The following is a 24819-nucleotide window of genomic DNA, read 5'->3' on the forward strand; positions in this document are numbered from 1 at the left end:
TCTCTTCTCCAGGTGTGACAGGGCAGTGTGTAGTGTCAGGGCTATGGCATCATCAGTGGACCTGTTGTGGCGGTATGCAAACTGTAGAGGGTCCAGTGAGTCGGGTAGTGCAGAGCAGATGAAGTCCCTGACCAGCTTCTCGAAGCATTTGCTTACGATGGGGGTCAGGGCTACAGGTCGCCAGTCGTTCAATGAGGAGATGGTGGAGGATTTGGGTACAGGGACGATGGTGGCCATTTTGAAGCAGGCTGGGACTACAGACAGAGAGAGGGAAAGGTTGAAGATGTGCGTGAACACTCCAGCCAGCTGAGCCGCGCATGACTTGAGGACGCGGCCGGGAATCCCGTCCGGACCAGTAGCTTCGCGCGCGTTCACCTTCCTGAAGCACTTCCGCACATCCTCCTCAGACACAGTGTGCGCACTGACGTCATCCGCGGTGCGCACACTCTCCGGTCTCATGGTGTTCGCTGCGTCGAATCTAGTGTAGAATACGTTTAGATCCTCACACAGAGAGGCCGTGGTCTGCGGTGTGCTGGTTTTCCCTCTAAAGTCTGTGATCGTGTTTAGTCCCTGCCACATACTCCGAGGGTTGTCAAACTGTTGCTCCACCCTGTCCCTGTACTCACGTTTGGCTGCTTTGATCGTCTTCCGGAGTTGGTAATGTGCGTGTTTGTAGTCCGATGTGTTCGCGGAGGCAAAGGCGGTGTTCCGTGCCGCACGAACATCTCCGTTAATCCAGGGTTTTTGATTTGGGAAGGATTTAACTGTTCTGTCATAGGCTCTACAAAAGTTTCCCACTGAAGTCTAAATCAGGCCTAAGTCATAATTGGTGATGACCTTAACCCCAACTCTGTGCTACTTTTTAAAATTGTTCTCTGAGGTTTGGTTAGATAAATAAAGAAAATTTTTAACTTTCCACATTTTTATAACATGTGGAAAGCTAAATATAACACATTTTTAAAAGTCATTTTTGAGCCTCTTCAGAAGAGTTAAGGTTGGTGTTATAAAGTCAAAGTTGAGGCTCTCACCAATTATGACTGAATAAATAAAGCTGAAAGTTTGCACTTCAATCATGTCTTGACTGTTTGGATCAAAGTGCATTGTTCTATCGAACAGAGGAAAACTCATAAAAACTGAGAAACTGTCCAAATACTTACAGATTTCACTGCATTTACTTCATATATGCAAATAGTGGAGTGCAGATTTTTAGCACCAAATAGATATAACATGGAGCAAATACCAAAAAAATCCATTACAACATTATATTACCACCAATGCTGGTGGTAATGTAATGATCACTTACAGAGGAAACACTGGAGAGGGATGGTAATCTGTAAGTACAGCAGATGATGCATTCTGAGCAGAGGAAGCTATAGGATGGTCACATGACACCGGTGAAAACAAGAGAAGATTGTTGAGTAATTCAAGCTCAGGCCACACTAGTCAAATAGCAGATAGAATGATTAAAAGCGGCTACATCACCACCTCCACTGACCCAACCTTTCTCATCTCCAAGTCTTTCCCATCTTGTCACTCCTATTCTCCCACCCACCCTCTGTACACAGACACTCCCACCCCACCCCTGACACCTCAAAGCAACACTTGGGAGGCTATTTTTTGCCATGCTTCTCTAAATAAGGCCGTGGATCTTGCCTACATGGGTGGGCTGACAGAGGGGTGTGTGTCTCTGGTTCTTACCTTGGTATAAAAATCGTGGGACAGTGGGGGTTTCCTCTGATTACGCTGCTTTTCCCTCACTCACAGTGTTCTCATTCTAATGTTCTTTCGACTATTTTTGACACCCATATTGAAAAAAAAATCAACGTACAAATCACTGCTCATAAGCGGTATCAGATGACCTTTTATCATTAAAAACCCTTTTTTACTTTACTTTAAGAATTTGATATCTAAGTTGTTGTTTTTTTTTGGGGGGGGGGGGGGGGGGGTTTGTTATTGTTTCTTTTTTGTAGTCATTCCCTCATCTTTTTTTTTCTGCGGAGGAATTGCCTTTACCAACCTCTGGACGACATATCTGGAAAGTGACTGAGTGGAATATGGAAGCAAAAGGACAAGAAAGACAGAAAAGAGTAAGAAATAATTAAGTTTACTTTTTAAAAGCTCCCCCTTCAACTGTTCTTTTTTATTTTTCTGTTTTTTTCCTCTTCCAAACATTGCACCTCTGCGTTTCTGCATTTCCTTCTTTCAGTTCTTTTTCCCTTCTTTTTTGTTTTCCCATTTCCTTTTACTTTACCTTCCTGTCTTTCATTTTCCTGCCTTTTCCTTTCTACCTTCCAAATCCTTCCTTCATTCTTCTCTATTTCATTTTACTCTTTACGTTATTTTCCCTCAATTCCTTGCGCACTGCCTCTCTTTACTCCCGCTCTTTCGCTCTCCCAACCCCTCCCTCTCCCTGTCCCTCTTCCCGATTTGTCCTTCAGCTCTGTCAGCACTCACTATCTCTCTCCATCTCCTTCTCTGGTAGTCTGATCAGCTGTCTTCCTTCTAACTTTACATGGCCTGGTGTGGTGCGCAAGGACGGGCAGCTGCCGGCTGACGCATTTCACTGCCCAGTCATCACTTCAAAATCGAATCCTCTTACACAAACCTCTATGGTTTTCTTTTATGGCCACTATTTTTACTCTCAATTCTACATGCATGTCTTTTTTTTTATTCTTGGTCTGCCTGTTTTTCCCCTCCTCCTTTTGCATCCAGCAATGAGAGAGAGAGAGAGATAGTCACAAGTCCCATGACCCCCTTCTTCTTTTCTCTCCTCTCCTTTCACTCCTTCTTTCCTTCTCCTCCTCCTCCTCCTCCTCCTCCCCTTTTCCTCTCCGCATCCTTAAACTCTCCATCGCTGATTCAGCTCCCAGGGAGGCGAGACTCCGCCTGCAGCGACTGCTTCACTCCGCATGGGCCACCATCCCCATCTGGATCACCTTTACTACGGTAGGTGTTGAAGTGCCTCAGTGTGTGTTTAGAGATTTGTAGAATAAGTGTTTTTAAAATTTTGCTTTCTTTGTTTTCATAGTGCTTACACACTGCATATATTGTGTGTTTCTGTATGTGTACCATTGTTTTGTCCGCCTTCTCACAGAGTAAAGTATTTAGTTTTGTTTTTTAGCTGCTGGTTTGAAAGAAAAAATTCCAAATGTGAGTGAACGAGCTGGAAACAGTCTTCTTATTTATTTGTTGCGCCGCTGTTTTTTTGATTGGTGGTAGCAGGGAAAGTGTTACAACATGCTGCATGTTGGACAGGGTTGAAAGGTCAAGGGTTATCTCTGAGACTCAACATTCTGGACAGATGAAGCAAGTATTTCACACTCAGTGAAAACTCCTTAGAATGAAAACTGGAAATGGTGGAAATGACTCAGTCTCTCTTTATGGAATATGAATTTACACAATGTACATCAAGTTTAAAGTACTTTTTAAAAAATTTTATTTATTGTGCTATTGCCTTTGTCTGTTTGCTCAGATTGTGAACATGTACATGATACACATGTGAAATTATCACATCGCCTCACATTTTTTTTTTGCCAGTTTTTATAAAACTTTCCACTGCATTTTATGCAGCATGTGAGCCACTATATTTCCATATGGCAGCAGCAGAACATAATGCATGGTGTTGAACATGGTGCAGCACAGGTGAGTTCTATCAGTTGCATCATTGTGTTGGGACGGCCGTCCAAACGGGGCCTCGGCTCTATCTATAGACGGGGCACACACATGTGTCACTCTCCAGAGAGAAGGAGCGAGAGAAGTTTAAAGTAAGAGCAAGGTTCTAAAAGTGTCCCGCATATGCTCCCATCCTTCTCTATCATTCCCCCTACTTCTCTTCCAGTGTCTCTCCTTCTCTCTCTCTCTCTGTGTTGCCGTTGTCCAGGCTAATTTTACCCAGTTAGCAGATACCAGGGAGATCAGCAGTAGTCAGCTGTCTGTCAAGCATGCAGAGCACTGACAGGAGGTGGCAAAGTGTCGGGTATCTTTGCCCATCCCTGTAAGAGAGCACTTCCATAGCTTTACATGCTTTAGCAGACACAGCTGACTGAAGGGAATGTGTCTATCCTCCACTTGGTATGAAAAGAAGCCTGTGTGAAACTGTGTTAGCTTAACCATAGGGACTCTAAATGTTGAGAGGGTACAAGAATGAAGAGGTTTATATTTGTTTCAATTTCATTTGCATGTATGAGAAAACATTTTAGTACTTCACCTTGTTCTAAAGAAGTCCTGTCTGATGGTACATTCCCAACTATGTATTGTAGTGGAGCAAGGGTGCACATTACATGCTGAGCAGCTCTTGCAATCTGCAGGAACTGGCTACTTCTCCCCGGAGAATTGTAATTCCCGCCAGGAATATTGTGACTATGATGGCAAAGAAGCTAGATAGGTGGCTTAATTCTTCTTAATGTGTCTGTGTCTAGAGCTGGATTTGTAGTGTGCATAGCCCCTCTCATTTACCAGCCATAGCTGGTAATTTACAAAACTTTCGTTCCATCCCTGGGAGAGAAAATAGGATAGGAACGAGAGAGGAGAAAAGAAGAAGACGACTGTGATTTATGGAAGAGACTTTTAGTTTAATTACTGGGCGGGCAGGGCTGATGTGTGCAGCCCCCATAGCACTGGTTACACAGTGGTAGGAACACACAAAAGGGCTATTGGGGCGGCTATAGAGAAGATGACATACTAGCTTCTGCATTTGCAGTTGATACACTCAGGCATTTTGTGTGTTCAAAGTGCAGGACAAGACATGAGAGTCAGATTATGTAGCATGGAAAAGCAATATACAATATGTGAGTGGTTAGGCACAAACACAAGTGGAAAATGTATGCACGTAGAAGCTTTTACAAAATATCCATTTTCCACTTCACTGTGGAAGGACTCTTATATAGGGGAATGTGTCTTTTGTTCCTTGTATGTTAGCAAATAGAATATTGGGGAGAACTTTGTGCTGTGTCAACAGTATGCTTTAATGCACGCTTTCATGGAGATTTTATTAGCTTTAATTGTCCTTCAAGCTGAAAGTTTGACAGAACAAAGACAAAGAGAGACTTCCTGACATTGCAGATTAGCAGAAGCAGTGCATGCCCCATTTTTCTTTCTTTTCTATTACTAATAGTTTAGGGGTTTTTTTTTGCATTAGTGTTTTGTGGATGGAGAACATGCGCATTTTATCCTTGAACTTGTCTTATATTAGTTAAATACCTTAATGGGGATCTTGACTGGAAATTAGAGTAAAACCTGTGATCCAAAAACCTACAGTTCTGCAAACAAACACACACACACACTCCCAATAACCCTTACACGCTTTCTGCAGCTCCCGCCATAGGTTTTCTTAACGCCTCTCTCAGAGCCTTCATTAGATGTCTGACGTTAGCAATGGTTCAATTCATTAAAAGCGCGACTCAGCCTTTGTGCATTTGCCTATAAATTGGTATTGATCTCTGAGAGGATGGGGAGGGGGGAGGAAGGGGGAAGGGAAGGAGATGGGGGATGTGTGTATTTATATGTGTGTACCAGAGGGAGATCGGGTGGTTGGTTGGTTGGCTGGTTGGTTGGTTGGTTGGAGTTCGGGGCTGAGGCTAATAGGAGAGGGCAGATAGTGTGTGCCAGCAGGTAGGGTGTATGTGTTTGTGTGTCTGTGATTGTGTTTGTGGGAAGGGACTTCAGGTGAATAGGATTCACAGGAGCAACAAGGGCAGTTGAACACACACGCATACACACACACACAATCTATGCACACTGATATACATTTACAAATTAACACACGACATATACAGAGATTAATTTAATTCGCTCGGCCTTCTCCCCCTTGCTTTTCCCCCACTTTGACCATGTGCAGCACCACATGTGCCATTCAAACCTCATCATCACCACCACCGTCTGCTCAGCATGGAAGTGTAACACCGCTATAGTTTGACTGGGAAAGAGGTAGAAGGCTGAGAGAGAGAGCGCATGGGAGCAGGAGAGAAAAAAAGAGAGGGAATGAGAGCACATGCTACATGAGGGGGAGTGGGCAGTCAGGGGGTGACTGCATAGCATGGCAGCCTATAGACTACATGGGACAATGTTTATGTGTGTGTGTGAGACAGAGAGAACGAGAGTGAGAGAGAGGGTAGATGAATGGGAGGTGAGGGAAAAAAAGGGGGGGAATTGCTGTCAGTGGTGGAGGACCGGTGGGACGAGCAGCTGTTCACCGGACTAAAAGTTTTCAGTATGAGGAAGAGGGAGAGATTATAAAGAGAGGATAGGGTGAGAGAGAAAGAGAGAATCAGAGTGAGGATGTTAGAGAGAGAGAGAGTGAGTGTGTGGCGAAACACACACACACAGACTGCAGAGGCAGCACCTGGGACACAGACTGAGGGAAGAGAGAGCGAAGCACTTCTTCTTCTACTCTCCTTTTCTTCTGTGCTTTCGCTTTATTGCTTCTTCTCTTTGGTGCATCGTCCCAGCTGAAGCGAGAGACGAGGGGAGGAGGAGGTGGGGGGATGGGGGGGGGGGGGGCTTGTATCTGTGTGCCTGTGTGTGTGTGTGCGTGTGTGTGTGTGTGTACGTGCTGGGGGGCTTCTAGCCAACATCTGCCTGTAGGTAAGTGCAACATCTCCCTTATTTCCCATCATTCTCTAACTCCCACACCTCCTTCACCCCACAGCAGCTGAACCTCTAAGTATGACACTCAAGGTGAATTGCGTGCTGTGTGTGCATGTGTGTGTGTGTTTGAGAAAAATCACTTCATAATGTACAATATTTCAAAGCTCAGCGGTCACATAGTGGGCAGACATAGTGGCTTATTACAAGTGTCTACTCATAGTGTTTTAAGCGTTGATAGTGACTTGTTGGTGGTAGCTGTAGGTGTTTTCTTTTCAATGAAAAAAAGTGTAAACTAGCTGCATGGATTTCTCCTTTAATTAAAGTTTTAAATCATCTCGGCTCTTTTTTGGTCCACGGGTCAGAACAAAAAGCTGGGTCCTTATTCTAATAGGCAGAAAAGTTTGGCATGTTAGCATCAAAAGAACTCTCTCTGTTGGGATGGGAGGAGTGAACCCTGAAGCCTGTGCTACTGGTGAGTGTCATAAATGCATTCAGTGGTCAGCGCAGTTCCTGATTCGACACTTTTTTTCCCCTCCCCATTGACGAGCGTTTTGGGCTGGCAGCGAGGAGGAGGTGTGAGGCCTGATGCGCCACCAAGGACAGTGGCCTGCTTGGGGGACATACTTCTTTATATGCCCATATGAACAAGAGCAACTATGGAATGTAAAGAAGTATGTATCCCAGGTCGGGAGAAATTGCAGCGCAGCAACCTGAAAGGAACTTTAAACTTAACTGCAAAGCAAATCCACCATGATGAAGAAGATTTTACTTTAGTTCCACATCCTAGCTGTAGATAATCTATCTGCATGCTACATGATCACAGGCAAGGTATGTGAAATTTTTTTTCTGCCCTGATGTGGCCCAATTGAGTCCAGTCAGCTTCTCAATGAGATACATACATCAGTAAAGTGTAGATGCAGCTAAACTCTGGTCGACATTTTCCACATGGCTGTCATAGATTTTCAGATTTGTCTTTCATTCTTAGTTCATTTGGCCAAAAGTGGATTTTTTTCCCCTACACCCTGTGATGGTGATTAGTTTTTAAGAAGTCCATTTTGTTTACTTTAAGAATACATTGTGTGAATTTGCTAATGCTACAAAATGACACACAAGTAGACATACCCACACTACAGACAGACAGCGGTTTCCAGTAAATGGTGCAGTGATTAAATGCTTGCTAATGGATAGCATGGGCCTGAGAGGACGGTCAGAAAGAGGAAGAAGAAGAGACTGGCTGCAGGCCTCTCTAACAGATTACTGCGCTCAGACGCCTGCGTGCAGTCACGCTGTCTGGATCTGGCTTCGACTTGTTGGCCTACTTGTAGACATTTGAAATCAGAAGTCTAAATTTTTCACCTCTCGTTCAAGTTACTTGGTCTGATTGTTCTGTCAACTTCTTTGCAGTGGGGGAAGTTTATGTCTTATGGCATTTACAAGACAGCTAAGAGAGAGAAAAGTGACAGGAAAAGTGAACGAAAAAGACTTACGATGAGGCAAACCCACAGTGTGAGCCTGTATGATATCTGTCTCAGGATGCTGAGCCAGCAGGACATGCAGGTCTTTGTGTAATCATTTTTTAGCTCTGATTAAGTATGTATGGGAGGCACAGTATGTCTATGTGTGCTGGAACAGTGACTAATCCGGGTGTGGTTTGGGAGCAGGTATAACAATCATGTCAGGTTTTAGTGTATGGATTTTGGCCTACTTTGTATATAAATACTGTATGTGGCCTACTTAAGGTTTACCTGTCCCTGTTCAGGTATTATTTGGGCCAGTTTCAGTGCGGTAATTTGGCCCTGGTCAGGTGTACACCCCGGGGTGCTGTGCCTGTGTGGGAGCGACTGGTCTGACAGGGATATGCAGTCGGATTACACTTCCTGCCAATGTGATTTTTCAAGGAGAGAAAAAAAGGGGTGGGTAATAAACGCGAAGAACAGCTTCGTGCCAGGAAGAATTGTTTAACATTACAATACACGCAGTCGTGTGTTTGTTTCAAAGCTAATTAAGCTTCAATATGAGAGACAGTTCTAATCTTAGCAGGCGCAAATGAAGAGGCTCCACACATCACTGGAGAACATATTCATAAAGACCCCCTGCCCAGCGCCCCCAACACACACACACACACAAAGAAACGTAAAGTATGTGTGCCTGTGAGTAAGTACAAGTGTGTGAGTGTGTTTTTATGTTGGAGGGATTTATTGCAGTGATTTTTAAGAAGCAGCGGGAAAGGTCGTTGTACTGTGGGAGAATTCAAAGATAGAAGGGCACAGTAGTAAGTGTGTGATAGAGGAGATGTGGATGGGGTGGGGGGTGGTAAAGGAAAAAAAGGGAAACGAGAGAGCAGCGTAGACTGAAGTAGGATCGTAGCGGAGGGAGTTGTGGCGAGTGAGCGTGTGAGATGAGGCGAGGCGAAGGCTGGATTGATGATGGTGTTCAGGGCCTCCTGTGTGTATGTGTGTGTGTGTGTGTGTGGGGGGGGGGGGGGGGGGTATGAGGTGGGGCTGGGCGGGTATTGTTCTGTCACTTTGCCTGTGTCAGCAGGTGGAAGCTCTCATCAGGACATTAAATATGCAACAATGCTGACTGCGGCACCGTGCTGAGACAGCCAAAGCTGGACGACTGGGGGGCCCCGCTAAAAGTAAACCAATGCCACCGCTTTGACTCGCTCTGCGCTAGACAGTTATCCATCCATCCACACACACATACTCACGCATACATAAAGACATACAGGCATGCACACACCTTGAGAACTCCAGCTTCTTCTCAGGGCTTCCCCGACCCTCTCTTCCAGCTTTTCTTTGCTGGCTGTTTAGTCCAATGCCAAAGCTGGCTGACTTGCCAGCTTACCGGCTGGCTGGCTGGCTGGCTGACTTGTTTCCCCATTTGGAGTCCACACAAGGGCAAAGGCAAAGCTTGTAATCCACAGGCCCAGTGAGGGATTAGTGGTAGTTACATACAGATCAGTCATGTGGAACATTGACTGTAGCAACTTACAAAAAAATTGCCTCTGTGAATATGGAATTTAATGCAGAGCCTACAATCCAGCTGACTATACGCATGTGTAAAGAAGTGCTTGATTCACCACTCTCTGTCAGCTGAAGCAAACCAGTCAATCAACCAGGGCAAGATTATGTTAGAGGCCAAACCTGCTTTTTTTCTGAGTTTATACAGGCATTTGTCCAAAAGCTTTTAGATGTTTATGATTTTATGCCCTAGGCATAAAGTGATGCAGTTGCATCTTAACACTAAAGACTCACAAGGTCATTGGAGATTAGGGGTAGCATTGGGTTTTTGCCAGATATATTAAACAGAAACAAGAATGTTTTACATTTTAAGTGAAATCTCTTTACATTTCTCTTTAAATTCTATAAAAAGGAGTCAACATTAACTGAACCCCAACCCTAGCTTTAATCATCAATGGATTGTAAATTGATGTTTCACCAACCACGCAGACAAGAGTGTCTGTTGAAGGATTAGAGCTCAGAGGATTAATTAATGACCCTTCCTGCTCAAATTTCTCACAAACTAATTAAACACATTTAATTTAAATTCAATTCAAATTGACCAACTTAACTCAGAATATACAAAGTGATTCACAATCAAAATGAAGACAAAGACTTTGATTTAATTATGAGCAGTATTTCTCCTTAAGAAACAGCTAGAGACCAGATTCATGTGTTTTTTTTCTTTCTTCAGACTGATAAAGCAACACTCGCTGTTAATCTGCTGACTGTGCCTCACTAGATGTTCACCCTCTCTGAAACAGCTATTCGTACTGTTAGGTTGATGATTTGTTGGACAATGCCACCAAATTTTTGGGATTTAAAAAAATGTATTAATATACTTATGTTTCTGTCCACCACTAATTGATTCTGATTCTGTTAGTGTAAAGAATGTTAGAGATTAAGTGATATTTCTACCAACTAGTAGGTGTGTCTTCTGACACCACAGTAGCCTTATTTATACCACCCATACCATAAATTAATTACCTGTTCTTCTCATATATAGCTTATCTTTAGTATCACTACAAGGCATTTGAAATAATTTCCTACAGAAGCAGAATATATTTTAAAGCTTTTCACCAAGCTTGTCAGCTCTGCAAAGAACATACTAACATATGCATTGAAAAGTGATAGGTAACGATTGAAACAGCAACTAGTGATAGAAGGCAGCAATGGCAACTGATGGGAATTTTTTGCAGCTTATAGCGTAACCAAATCAGGAGGGTCTGTTTGGTGTATATCCTGTGACTTTACACAGTGCACACCACACAGGGTACATTATTGTATTTCAGAATGTAAAATCTCGTTAATGTGCTGCTGTCTACTTAAACAAAAACACACCATGTGTGTTTTTATTTTGTCAGTGCCCCTATGTGCATTACGATAAGGAAACATGTTTTAAGCAATTACCAACAAGAAACACTTGCAGAAGCTAGTTATAGTGCTGATGGCTCACTTCAAAATTTGGAAAAATGATACATTTGTGAAGTTCCTTTTTCATTTTTATTCTAAAAAAGGTGAAAACATGGTTGCAGGGTTCTGCAGTACACAAGATACCCACAACCCTGAATATAACTCGAATTTTAATCAGGGGTGACTTTATGTGGCATCATGAGGTGTGTAGTGATAGAAGAACAAATGGCTCCAAATGAGGCCTTTATATTTTTAATGGTGCCCTAGATAGGTGAGTTTAGTTTCTTAAATTGTTAATATGCCTCCTTGCACTGCATTTCTGTGTATCTCAGAAGACAGAAGGAAGTAGAAGACAAGACTGTAGGAGAGAAGATTGTAAAGTCAGCCGTTTGATATTAAGTGTCAGAGTTTATTGCCGGGACTTTTTTCTCTTTTAATCATGTTTATAGTAAGTGTGCTTCGGCAGCAATCTACGGAATATAATAGCGGTAAAGAGTAATGGAAGTTGAAACAGATGCGGTGGAGTGGTAATGTATGTGTCGTTTCGCCCTGATACAAGGACACACACATAGCCTATTATATCCCATTCTATGTTTATGTCTCAAAAGCTAATCTCAGGGGAAATGTACATCTGAAACCCCCTGCAAAGTCATTGCTCACACAATGGGCACATATATAAAACACACACATAGATACCGTCACACATACCGGTCTAAATGAAATGTGGGTATGGCCACATAAACACTCAGAAAGTAGCTCTAGAATGTATATGTAACACCAACAGACCCAGCCACAGTATTGATTCATCTGGCTGTTTATGTTCTGTTTTTTTTAATGTTCACATTACATGGTTGTAATGCACCTTTTCTGAGGGCGGTAGCTCAGTGATTTGTTTCTTTAGCTGTAGAAGCTTTTTTATCTGTAGCATCAGCAATAGGCTTCAGCCAAAGTTTGCAGTTTTCCAGTATATATAAACACATACGTGTGTGTGACTTATATTCATTGAATGAATGAAAAATGACTGAAGGATAAATATGCTAATTGGAGGGTGTGGTTTTTTTTCTTTACGCTTATTTATTTATTTATTTTTAACTTAATATTCCACTTGTCTGGATGGTAGATTGTTTGAGATTTGTGCCACTACAAGCAGCTGTAACCAATCTATATTTTGCTAGGCTAGGCTAAGTATTATTTGACAACTAGTATAGCTTACTTTGTGGTTCAGGTAATCTGAAAGTTTGTACTTCAGTTTTGATGAATGAAATTGTGGTATTTTATCACTTTTTTACTTAGCACTAATTAGTAGATATGGATTTCTTTGCTTTGACTCCATGCAATTTATAGTTATAGTTTGCTAACCAAACAAGTTAGCATTAGTGCATAACTTAGTGCTCATGCTTCTAGGTCCTAAACCTAGCATGTTGTAAACAAAATACTGATGCTGAGGCTTAAAAAATATTGAATCCAAAACCAAAAGTTTTTAAAAAAAAGTTTATATGTATAATCTTTGGTTTAAGTATGCAGAGCTTTAAAAAATATATAAAAACTCAAATACGTGTACCTATATGAGTAGTGATGTCTCTTTTTGGCCTATAAAAGTTCTTTTGGTCTTAGACATTAACGGAGTCTTGTACAGACGCAGAAAGAGCTTTTTGGTGATGGAACATGTGTCGTACAGTACATATGCCTCTGGAATTATAAGAGACAATTTACAACCAATGAAAGAAAGAAGATAAGGCCTTGATAATAAACGGCTTCAAACATCTAATGAATTTCTCATAATTATGGGCCTTAAAAGTCAATTAGTTAATTGGCCCAGCAGTTTAATGTTAGAATGATGGTGCATTAGTTCAAAGGAAACCTCACAATCAATGAAGAAAACACAGCACAATCAGAAAGCAAATTACTATTTATCATTTAGCGATTAAGCCATACGTTCTCTTTGAGTGTGTCAGAGCCAAAAAAGATTCACCCTGCCCCGAGCGTGCACGCACACACACACACACACACACACACACACACACACACACACACACACAGTGTGGCTCCAAAAAGCAGATCAGTCGCTTAGGCCGGGACAGAGATCAATGTTGAGGTAATTTGTTTCGATCAATTAAACAGACATCTGCTTGAATTAGACTCCAATAGACTGCAAAAGACCCAACCCCTTCCTATCCTTGTGAGTGTGCTGCACTGCAAAAATAGTAAGTTCACATTAAAGCACTAAAAGCTGAAGAATCTAACATTCCAGCAGTGCATAATTGATGGTAGCAGTTATGGGACATAAGCGGGGTTTATAATCTGTAGTGCCTTTCTTCTAGTATCTGCTGAATGCTCTTAAGATGCAATGCAGAGAGGAAAAGGCAAAACTTTACATGTGGACTGAGCAATGCTACGGGCAACTTTTGCTCATGTTTATTGTGCAGGAGGTAGAGATGGGTGGGTAGGGGTGTTTGTAAAAGACAATTGCATTAACCCGAGTCTAATTTAATGGCTCCCACTAGTATTCTCTTTACATCAAGCGATGCTGCTGACATCACAGCCTGTCTGATGTCCGTTACTGCACGATATGAGGAGAGGGGGTCTGCTCCCTTCAAATGAACACGCAGGATAATTGTTATGCAGTGAAGCTGTGAAGCAGAGGAAGTAATTAAAGGAACAAGGGCACTGTGGTGGTGCTGGTGGTGGACCACATCCCCCTCCTCTGCGTCCCCTCTGCTACTGTTTCTCTCTGCTCGCTGGAGATTACACACATATTTTCACATGCGAGGTCCCCTTATATTGACACCCCTCCTCCCCATGATTACCGCTAGGGTTTACAGTTATCCTGATATTCTAATTACACTCTGTCTGCGTTTATAAGGTCATAACATTTACAATTTTACGACACAATAGTTGTCCGTTGACCAAAAAATTAGAAAAAGGCATTTCTCACTTTAATTGTTTCTTTTGTGGCTATCACTTGTCCCAGAATAAGCACTTTTTTTTTCCTTTAAGTATTTCAAAATACATTTGGGTTATTGAACGAACAGCTCCAGTGTCTTTTGTAATGCAACTCCTGCCTGAGAGCACTACCATCCATGTCCCGCAGTATTTCAAAAAATATATTGCCTGGAGAGGCATCTCAGGGAATATAAAGTAGAGTTTCACTGATGTATCTCATAAGGTATATCTCAGAATATAATGCATTCCTGGGCACATTGTTATTTTGATTACTGGTTATGAGAATAGTGAAGGAAGACTGTGGGAAAGAATGGTTTCATGTACTCTAGATTCATTTTTAGAGGAATTCTCATGAAGAAGGACAGGAGGAACTGTTATAGTTCTTAAAACCTGTATAAAATATTTATGAATATGTATCAATCTATTAAAGCTCCTTGGGGCAACAGTTGTTGTGATTTTGGTGCTATGTGCTGTACAATTTAAAGTAAAACTGAATTGAATTTAAAGCTAATTAAGCTAAAGTAAAAAAAAACAAAAAAAAACAGAGACTGCTGTAGTTTGTGCTGGTAATGTGGTGTAGACTTCCATCATGAAGTCTAGTTAACATTTTAATGTTTGAATCATATTGTCAAGAACATGAATTCTTTTCAGTTATATTGATAGTTAGCAATATTGTCAATGTCAGGGCACATTATGAGTAAGCTTAAATCAGTATTAGAGATCCCGCCTTCTTCTTTGTATATCTCCTACAAACAATCACTTGGTAACGGTGGGGCAGAAAAACGGCCTTCTAACAGGAAGACCTTTCTTGAACCAGGTTCATGCAGGGGCAGCCCTCAAATACAACTGATCTCAGGGTGAGTGAAAAGAGAAGACATGAAAGAATACAATAGATTTAACCCTGTGGCTCTTATCTAGTCAAGAGCACAAACATTTTGCATAGACCTTCATTGTCTCCAGAGACTGAATCTTGTCTAGTCTGCACATATCCTCTAGTGCAACTATGAGTTTTGATATTGGTGGTTTGTAGATGTTTGAAACAGGCAGTAATTGAAATCGTAATTTTGACCAAATTTAGGAGAAAATACATTACTTATTGAATAAATTGGCGCCTGCGTGTCTGGTGTCTTAGCGTCAATGATCTACATTAAGTGCAGTAGTTACCCATGCGATTTCTATGTGCATACAGCACGTCTTCTGTCTCAGTGGGGTCTCATGCATCCTTCTCCCTTCAGTCTACCAGAGGAGGAGTGTAATTGGGAGCAGTGTGCTGGAGTGCAGAGTGTCAGGGAGTCAGCAAGCCAGCCTGCCACAGCCGGTGATACAGGACGATAGAAGAGGAAGATTAGTGGAGCAGCCTGCAAGGCAGCAAAAGCAGTGAGTCAGCTGTGGACTGTCCGCTGGTAAAATGACCATGTCAGTCAGGGAGTCCGTCAGTCAAGCAAGCAGAGCGCAGAGTCTGGCCTCTCTTCCCTCCTGTAAGTACACATACATCTAAAAGGAGGAGAGTGCGGCGTCGGGACAAGGCTACTTAGCATTCCCCTGTCATCACCTCACTGCTCAGAACTTCTGTTATTGAAGAGGAAGGAAAAAAGAGCAAGGTAGGGGACAGAAAAGAGAAAGGAAGAAGGCAGTTGTGGTGGCACGAAGGCTACGTTAGAGCCCCAGGAAGGGGTTCAAGCCTAACGAGAAAGCCGAGGAACAAATGATCAATAAACAAAGGAAGAGAAGAAACAAAAGAAGAGAAGAATTGTAAAGAACATGAATTACAAAGAGAGAGAGCCAGTCGCAGAAAGTAAATCTCCCAAACCAATAAAGAGTTATGCGTTGTGATCTGTTCCAACGATCGTTGTGTGCTTTGAGATAATTGCTTCCATTTTGTTGCACAGAGACTATTACAGTATATGATAGCTGGATTACCATCTGTAACAGTGGGCTTTACACACCAGAAGTAGTGCTGTATCAGCAGCAGGGCTACAGTAGAAACTATAGGTTTAGTGAACATCATGAGTGGGTTGTGTATTAGCCTGGGGCTATTGTAGCAGTTATGGTTTCTTTCAACGAATTCCACTTCGTAGAGTGAAAACATTTTTTTCCTGTCGGATCTGGGGGCATCAGCACGGCACCTCAATGGGATGAGATCTCATTGTGAATTTGAAAAGAACAAGTTGAGTGACTCTCTAAAATGATCCTGGTGATTGAAGTGATATTCTGTTTCTAAAATCAGAACAGATAGTCGTCGAGTCCAACTGTTTTTGCTCGAGGCCTTACGTGGGCCTTTTAACAGGCAGAGACCTCCTGCAGAACCAAGATCAGGAAGGAGCAGCTATCTATCATGCCTGCTTGGCCAGTAAAGGAAAAACAAGACCAGACTAGCCCTCTAATCAGCAAGTCTTTATCAGCTGATTATTTAAGACCTTGTATGTGAGGAGCAGGATTTTGACTTCAATTCTGGATTTAAACAGATGCTCTCTCTTTCTAGTCCCTGTCAGTACTCTTGCTGCAGGATTTTGGATTAGCTGAAGACTTTTCAGTGGGTTTTTAGGACTTCCTGATAATAATGAATTACAGTAGTCCAGCCTGGAAGTAATGAATGCATGAACTAGTTTTTCAGCGTCACTCTGAGACAGGATATTTGTAATTTTAGAGATGTTGCGCAAATGGAAGAAAGCAGTCTTACATCTTTGTTTAATATGTGCGTTGAAGGACATATCCTGGTCAAAAATGACTTGAAGGTGGAGTAAAGAGCACAGTTGTTTTATATAAACGTAGTGGAGATTAAAGCAGCACAGATTTGTTCCCTTAAACTTTCTTACAGTCTCTATTAGAATCGGACCGACATTGACATTTATTTAGAGTCCTGTTTTCTTCCACATGATTGTGATCCATACCATTGACTCCTTCAGTGCACTTTGTTGCTCTGTGGCGTCAGTGCCGTGACGTATTGGCCATTGCAATAAAGTATGTGAAGGACATCATTTATGCATTTATGTTTTTCTGTGACACCAGAGACTTGTGATTAACACCGTAGTTTGACGCCCTATAATGAGAACCTATCTGTAGTTTGTGCACTGTATCGTTGCTGAACAGGTTGCTTTTCATTTTTTCTTTATCGTTTTTACTGTTAAGTGGAAAGAATGAATGATGATAGTAAGAATAAACCTAAGCAGTAAAACTGGAAACTGCAAAATCAAATGTCAAAGAAGATCTTTTAGCTAAAAGGAACTGTACAGTTGAAGAGTCAACCTTGTTGAGTCGCTCAATATGAGCAGCCCCTTTTCACATACCTGAGTAGTCCTTATTCATATACTGACACTGATTAGCCCTGCTTTAAATGATGCAGAAGGCTCAAACTTGTAGTTTACTTATGTTCATAATTTAACATGATAGCCAAATTATTCATCTATGACCAACCAATGATTAGAAGACCAATAAAATGTATCAATAGAATGATACACTGTAACTTTCTTTATTCCCACTATGTTGCCTGTAAGTGAAAACCTTATCACTTTAGTTACACCTATCCATCCCGACACACGTCGTCACAGAAACAACCAAGACACTCATCTGCTGCTGATTGTAATCTAGATGGCTCTAACTAGCTCAGGCCCTCTTTTAGTTCCTTTTTGTCCCACGTTAAAACAAGGACACTGTTATGAAGCCTCTCCGTCTCTGTGAGCTTTTCAAGCTTTAAAAGAGTGGGTGTCCCACTGTCTGGCGATAGAAAAGAACACGTCAGCCGGGGCTATCTTTACACCCGAGCGCCCATTCTGACTTTAACTGCATTGGATTTTTTGTTTCACAACAGAGTGTATATCAAGCACGCCTTTGTGGCCCTGCCGCAGCCTGTAATGCATGACTAAAACACCTAAGTGGCAGCGGTGGTTCGTTAAGAAAGGGGGTGGGGTGGGGTGAGGGGGAGTGGGGGGGGGGAGGGGCAGGGGGAGCGTGCTCAGAGTGACAATCAGCCTGCATAGGTAGAGAGAGAGAGAGAGAGAAGAGAAGGGGAGAAAGAAAGGTGAAGACAGAAGGCAGGTCTGCTGCGGTTTGGCAGCCACTGCATATGGATCATGACATCATTCTCCGAACCGGATGACGTCTTCTCCCCCTTAATATCGTTCAAAGAGTTCTTTTAAAAATCAAAAACCTGCTCATTAAATTGTTTTAATTTAACTTCTGGAGCACTCCTCATTCTCCTTATCTGATCTCCTTTTCCTTGAGAAACAGGGGCTTTTCTCTTCATTACTGTCTATCGGAGCCATTTATCTCTGCTTTCCCAAGAAGTTTACTGACAGCCCAGTATGCAGGAATTCTTTATATCTTTACGTTAGTTTATGAGCGTGTAATTACAGATATTGGCTGTCTCCAGCATATTTAGACACCAATTCCATTTAAGTTTTGAAGCTACAGCTCAGCATTTTCTATCGCATAAAATCACACACAGCTACATTGGCAGGAATAAGAGCTTTCCTGTGCTTTTTTTTTAATGTGTGTGTGTTTTAATCTCATTACAGTTATTGATGGTGTGCTGCTATAGTGTGGATAGGTCCAAAGGGCAGTAAAACTGTAGTAGGCTCACATGTGTGCTATGTGAGGAGATCCAAATAGGGCTCCAACTTTCAGAATATATATTTGGTGAAATTACCAAATAAAATGGCTCATTAAGGACACTTACTGTCTCACCCTTTGCTCTTAAATTTGCATTATATAACTTTTTTCATTTATCAAAGTCTTGTCCTTGTAAATCGACTATAATGTAACTTTAAAAATATACGTTCTTGCCTTTAAGAGCGAGGAGTTAATATTACCATTTTTTTTAAACCATGGCCCGATTATTTACAGCCAACTGACTAACCATATCTCACCTGCTAACATTGTCACTAGCAAAGTCATACTTGAGAAGAAATGCTACTACACCAGAAAATATTAGTCACAATGCTAACTTATATGCAGGGTCAAACTGTATGAATTTTGTCTTAAACATGCAATGGCACAAAGCCAAACAAATGCATAACTAACATTTGTTTTCTACAGTAATATCCAGTATGAGAGCAGAGGGCAGAATAGCTAGTGTCATGTCTAAGTGTGTTTGTTGTCATTATGCTAATGTTCATTATATATACATAATATATCTTTGACATATAACATAGCAGTATAAAAGTGCAGGACAGTCTAATGCTTGTCTCATCACTGTTTTAACCTTGGCTAGCTCATGGCTAGCCCATGCAGTCTGCATCCAAAGTGCATGATGGCAAAAGTTTGTGTAGAGCTCCTTAAATGAAAAGTATTTCACTCCTGCCAAGTCTGAAAACTCACAAAGTCCTCGAAGAGAGGGTTTATTAAGGAAACAGGCTTTAGTCCTATTTGTAAAAAAGGAAATTAAAGTGCTGAAAACAGTCAAATCCTGTTTAAATGTTGTGGTGGTGGGAGGGCCAAAGCGTGAGGATATAATTAAATATATCATCTAAATAGGTATTGATCGTCTTAAGGGTGTTGCCATTAGATTAAAAGGTTAAGGAATAAAGCGACTTTGAGGATTAAATCATTGTGAGGTAAAATCAAAAGCAGCAGAAGATAAACGCTGCAATAATTACAAAGTATGAGTGCTGCATACACGCTTAATGAAAGAGACATTAAAGATCCCAAGCTAAGATGCATTTATTGGCCACAAGCAAACCCGATCATGGTATTTTATCCACTGCAAAGAGAGGTGAGTTTGGAAGACACAAAGGTCTACCAATTGCCCTCACTGTTTATGTCAACGTTGCTCCACAATTTGAACTACAGTACTGAGATAGAATCATCAAAGGCCGTAGCAACCCTGAGACGGTTGATAAAGAAAGAGTCGCGGTGCGGCACCTGAGGCAAGCAGTCGCCACAAGGTCAGGAAACTTTCTTTTTTTTAATCCAATAGACGTGTTTTATCTTCAGGGAGAGAGCGAGGAACCAGCTGAGCAGAGGATAACGGGCCCTGTTACACTCCTGCCTCCCCTTCTGATCAACCAATCAGGCGTGAGAAAAATGCTGAGTCAACCGCTGGGCGCTGCTCACGTCCGAATGCTGCGGAGGAGGGGTCGGTGGTAGAAGAAGAGCCAGCCAGGCAGCCAGGCGGTGTCTGCAGTGGACTGCAGCAGCATTAGCACTGCTAACCTCGTGGCACAGGTCCTTTCATTTTGAGAGGTGCTGACCCACCAGCCCCCAAGTCTTTAAGGGCTGGTCTCTGCTTATGGACTTTTATTTTACATCACATCTCCCATAGAAATTAGGTTTAATTGAAATGTCTAAGCTTAGTTTGATGATATACGTCCCACTTTTCCCTCTGCCTCTAGTCACTAGGTAATTAGAGGGAATTAATACAGCCAGCCACAGAAGATAAAGTTTACAGCCTGACCACAGGTCAACTTGTTTCATTACTATTGTGCGCCTTGCATTAAGCTAATTACCAGCTGGCAAACATCTTCATCAGACATGCACACAGACCTTCATTAGGATGCTTTGTATAAATCTGCTTCATTTAAATGCCGCATTACAGAAGATTATTGTGGTTTTAAGTGGATTTTAATGGCTATTTTGCAACAGTGGCCCTCAGAACCATCAGGGGTTTCACACTGATGTGACAGGAAGTGATGGTCTGACAGGTTTCCTGGCCTCGCCCTCCCACAGTATTGGCGCTTGATGGAGAACCAAGGTCTGGCAGTCAGTCAGCTAGACACCGAAAAAGCAGTAGGACACTGATAGGCAGAACGCATGACATGGTCAGCGAGAGAAGAGACTGATAGAGTGAGGGGAGTGGCTGCGTATGGCAGGTTGTATTAGTGCAGCCCCCAGTGTCAGGCCATACATCTGAAATGAAAATATCATGGTGAGCAAGAGTGACAGAGTCCACAGCGGGACTGGTTTCAAAGTGTCACTCCTCCTGCTGGGGCCTTACTTAGCTGTGGGCAGGCAGCTGCTACGTAACACTACCTGTACTGTGTGAGCCTCCCCAGGGACGCCGTGCACCCCCACTGACCTTCCCACTATGACTCCCTAACTGTCTTTACCGCTCCGTCTCTCCCTCGCTCCTCTGCAGGCGTCCAGCTGTCCCTAACCCTCAACTCCTCCTCCCCTCTGTCTCCAATATAAGGGCAGGAATGCAGCGGACAGCACGGTCCCAGAATAGAAAAATAGCCAGCCTATCTCCAACCATGCAGTCAGCCTCATAGAGGGCACCTACAGTAGCAGCAAGCAAGAGGGCCCACACACACACACACACTAAGCACTCCGACCGACCCACATATATAAAGTCCACTTCGCTGAGCTCCTGAACTGCTAAACTTATGAATGCTTAACACCTTTACTTATTGTAGTTGTGATCTTGACAGAGCTGTCTTACAGTTTAATGTTGAAAGAGCACTCACCGGTGAAGCCTTCAGCAGGCATCTGAGCGAGGTTAATGATAAAACGCTCTGTTTATAATGATTCTGTTTGATGTCAGATCTGAGTGGAGGTGTGTGGGGTGAAGGAGGGTTGCCTGTTTGATGAGTGTGTGGGCCACAGATTGCAAGAATAAAGCACAGGCAGGAATTCTCTCCTCAATCTACTGAAAATCCTGCTATGAAAAGGATTCAGCGTGCAGCGCTTTCTCCTCTGAAGTTGATAGTTGTGCTTGACCACACAGAGAAGCTTGCCGGGTAGTACTTGGCCTCACCATCCATCCTGTGTGAACATTCTACACAGGCACAGTTCACACTTGCAACACCAGGATCAAATATAGACATGAGAATCAACACAGGATACTCTGTTGGAAGCACAGAGTACGCACACACGTGCACACTGCAGTGCTGCATGTTGCAGAGGTAGAGCAACTGCAGCTCGAGGACAGGTAGAGAATTCAGGCCATGCAGGCTTGTCCTCTCCTCTGTGTGCTACTTCCAGCTTTCTTCCTCCTGTCATTCTCCCTTCTCTCTTCCCCCTCTTTTTTCCTCCTCACTCAAGGATGTGTCCTCCTCATCAATTTGCCGGTCTCATAGGTTGCAAGTTTATTAAATAGATGGAAAGAGAGAGAAAGAAATACTGGACGGACCCTGTCTTTACATCCGCAGCTAGTATTTACACTTTTTTTTATGCAATTTGTGTTAGGTTGTTGTATTTCTTATCTTGACAGATTTGATACAGAACTGAAAGTTCACAATTACACGTGTCATTTTTAAGTGCTAAATCCTAGTAGAGCTACACAGAGCAGGCTGTGACTGCTGGACAACATTTTTTTTTATTCAATTTGGCACAAACAGTGAATTTCTTCAGCTGTGGATTTACCCATATTTATTGTTCCAGTATGGCGTTGGTGGGACTGAGTTAGAATAAACTGTGTGTGTTTTCATTGTCACCAGTGGAATAGGAAAGATGACAATTGAGATTTGTTGACAACTAGGAAAACTGTTAAAAGTTTAGTCAGCGTTAGCGTACTCACCCGTTGAGTTTCCCCCACAGTTCAAAATGACCTTCACCAACAAACCCAGTCCTGCCACAAAAGACTCCGGTGAACACCTCACAAATGATGGCTCAGGGCGAAAGCTTGAAGAAAAAAATGCTTTTGAAAATATAAAAATATCTGAATTTATCTGAATTAGTTTATATAGGACCACATGTCTGTGTTCTGGGATTTGAATGAGAAAGGGGTGGGACCGTGTTCAGTACAGAGAAACCGTGGGCAGGCTTAAGGCACTTAAAAATCTCAGCCTATATAAGCTTAGTGTGGAAGGATACCCGATGAGTTACTTGTGGCCGTTCTGTTAGAAAGCTCCATTTGCAGATTAGTGTGGTCTGTTCCAGCTAGTTTGTATCTGATGCTACCAATGCACATATGGTACGCATCTTTTCACATTAGAGTCCAAAACAAAACTTTAGTTTAATAATTTTCAGTACGAGCCATCCTTTCCCATGTCCACTTATGTATCGGATCCTTTGTTAATATAAAAACAGTCTTTAGCAGGTTTGTCATTTCAGTTAAGCCATTGATTATCATATAAGATCAGTCAATTATGAAAAAGTACAGTCCAAACACAACATATATCAATACGTTTCTAGGGCCATGAGTCTGCTTAAAAAGTTTATTTTCTAATGATTAAATGATTAGCTAGGCTAATTGAACCAGGAAATGAGTGAGTTGTTCCAAAGACGAGCAGAGCCATGCAGCAAGACTGCTGAGTACATCATCTTTGTGCCACCACACTGAACAGGCCCAACTATGAGCCAGAACTTAGTGCATAGACGTGAGAACAGTAACGGCTGGTGAGGAGAGACTGGGTGAAATGGAGAGAGGAGGAGATGTTCCACGTGTAAGGCTAGAGGTCAATGTGAGTTAATTTTCCTGCTGTCCTATCCACTGGCTTCATTAGCAGTATTGGCAGTTAGGTGATGAATTCATTGTTTTTTCAAGTTTGTCTGCAACCATTGTTTATATGTGCTCCTCTCTTATCTCTCAGGGCCCCACTTTCTGTTTTTCTCATCTCTTTTTCATCACCCGTCCTACCTGCTATTCCCCTTTCTCTGTCTTACCTTCTGGCTCACTCACTCTCTTCTGTTCTTCATCGTTTTCCCTTGGTCTTTTGCAACCCATACCTTTTTTGTATCAGCTGGCTTCTTCTAAGCAGTACTCTTTTAAGGGCAACATTTTTTTCTAGCAATCAATGCCTGTTTGCTGATGCATTGTGCTGTTTGGTTTGTTGCAGCTTGTACAAATGTTTTATTACTGCTTATTGACGACACGTGGGTGTGAACAGCGTCATTTCTTATCATTTCCTTTCTCTGGCTTTGTCTCTTTCAGGCATCTTCACTTCTTCCTGTCACCTCTTCTGGACCAGATTCTACCCTAAAATGCTTTGCTAAAGCTGGTAAAATGGAACCAAATCAACTGTTCAATGGATTTGGTCCCCTTCAACCAGCTGTAGCTGTGCATTGATCACCCCAATCCACATTCAGAGTGACAAGAAAAAAACACCCCTGAAAGACTGGAGTTAATTAATCAGAAAACAGCTTTAAATCTAAAACTGAGGTTAGATTGGCTTCTTTATTGGACTAAGATACAAAGCCATTCATGGATAATACACATGATGCACCAGTTACTGCTTGGATTTATCTCAATCATTCAGTTTGCCCAAAAGACACTCAAGTAATTTGCTTAATCTGAGTAAAACAAGGCAGGTAAGTAATTATAGATACTACATCTTGTCAAATTTGTGCTTTTTGATGTGCGCTGCTGTAATTGCGTTGTCCTTTGGAGACTTACTTTATTGTTCTTTCCAGATTTGTCAAAACGTGTGCTTCTTCTAAAGGGTGGCATTGCTGAAAACTTTGAGAAAAGATGCTGTGTACGAAAAGTACTGGTGGAAATACATGCATGTACAGATGTGTCAATGACACCAAAGCAAATGTCTAATCAATAAAGCCTAATCCTAGTGTTTATGTGAAATGCCAAATTGGTCTCTTCTTTCAACGTGTGGACTTTCCAGGGAGAGAAGTAAAATGTGTTGTGCTAAGGCTGGAACTAAACTATATAAAATATATATATACACACAAATACACTGGGCTAAAAAATTTGGGTCAGAATAACACTGACACAGTATTGGTATAACTGCTTAGTACCAGTTATCAAATGTTAGTGTGGGCTTTATATGCTGAATGTCATCTTACCTGGTCTGATTGGGTTGGATGTCCCATCTGAGCAGCACTCAAAGGAAAACTATGTTTTTTGAAGAACTCCAGTGATTAGACCTGATCCAAAATAGATCCCAAACAGAATAAGGTTAAAGTTAGACCTATACAAAAACCTTGACCCCATGCTTTGGAGAAAGATAACATTTAAGATGACATTTAGAAAAAAAAGCACCTCAAA

The 24819-nt window shown here is 42.1% G+C and overlaps 1 long non-coding RNA gene across 1 annotated transcript; it reads left to right on the forward strand.

Annotated features, from left to right (window-relative positions):
* The first annotated feature begins 1953 nt into the window (after nucleotides 1–1953).
* Nucleotides 1954–24396, forward strand: LOC113013373 (uncharacterized). Its single transcript, XR_003270820.1, has 3 exons — nucleotides 1954–2087; nucleotides 2864–2946; nucleotides 23752–24396. It is a non-coding gene; the product is annotated as an uncharacterized LOC113013373 (long non-coding RNA).
* The last annotated feature ends 423 nt before the right edge of the window (nucleotides 24397–24819 follow it).

Source organism: Astatotilapia calliptera, chromosome 20 (assembly GCF_900246225.1).
Source record: "Astatotilapia calliptera chromosome 20, fAstCal1.2, whole genome shotgun sequence".
Taxonomy (NCBI): Eukaryota; Metazoa; Chordata; class Actinopteri; order Cichliformes; family Cichlidae; genus Astatotilapia; species Astatotilapia calliptera.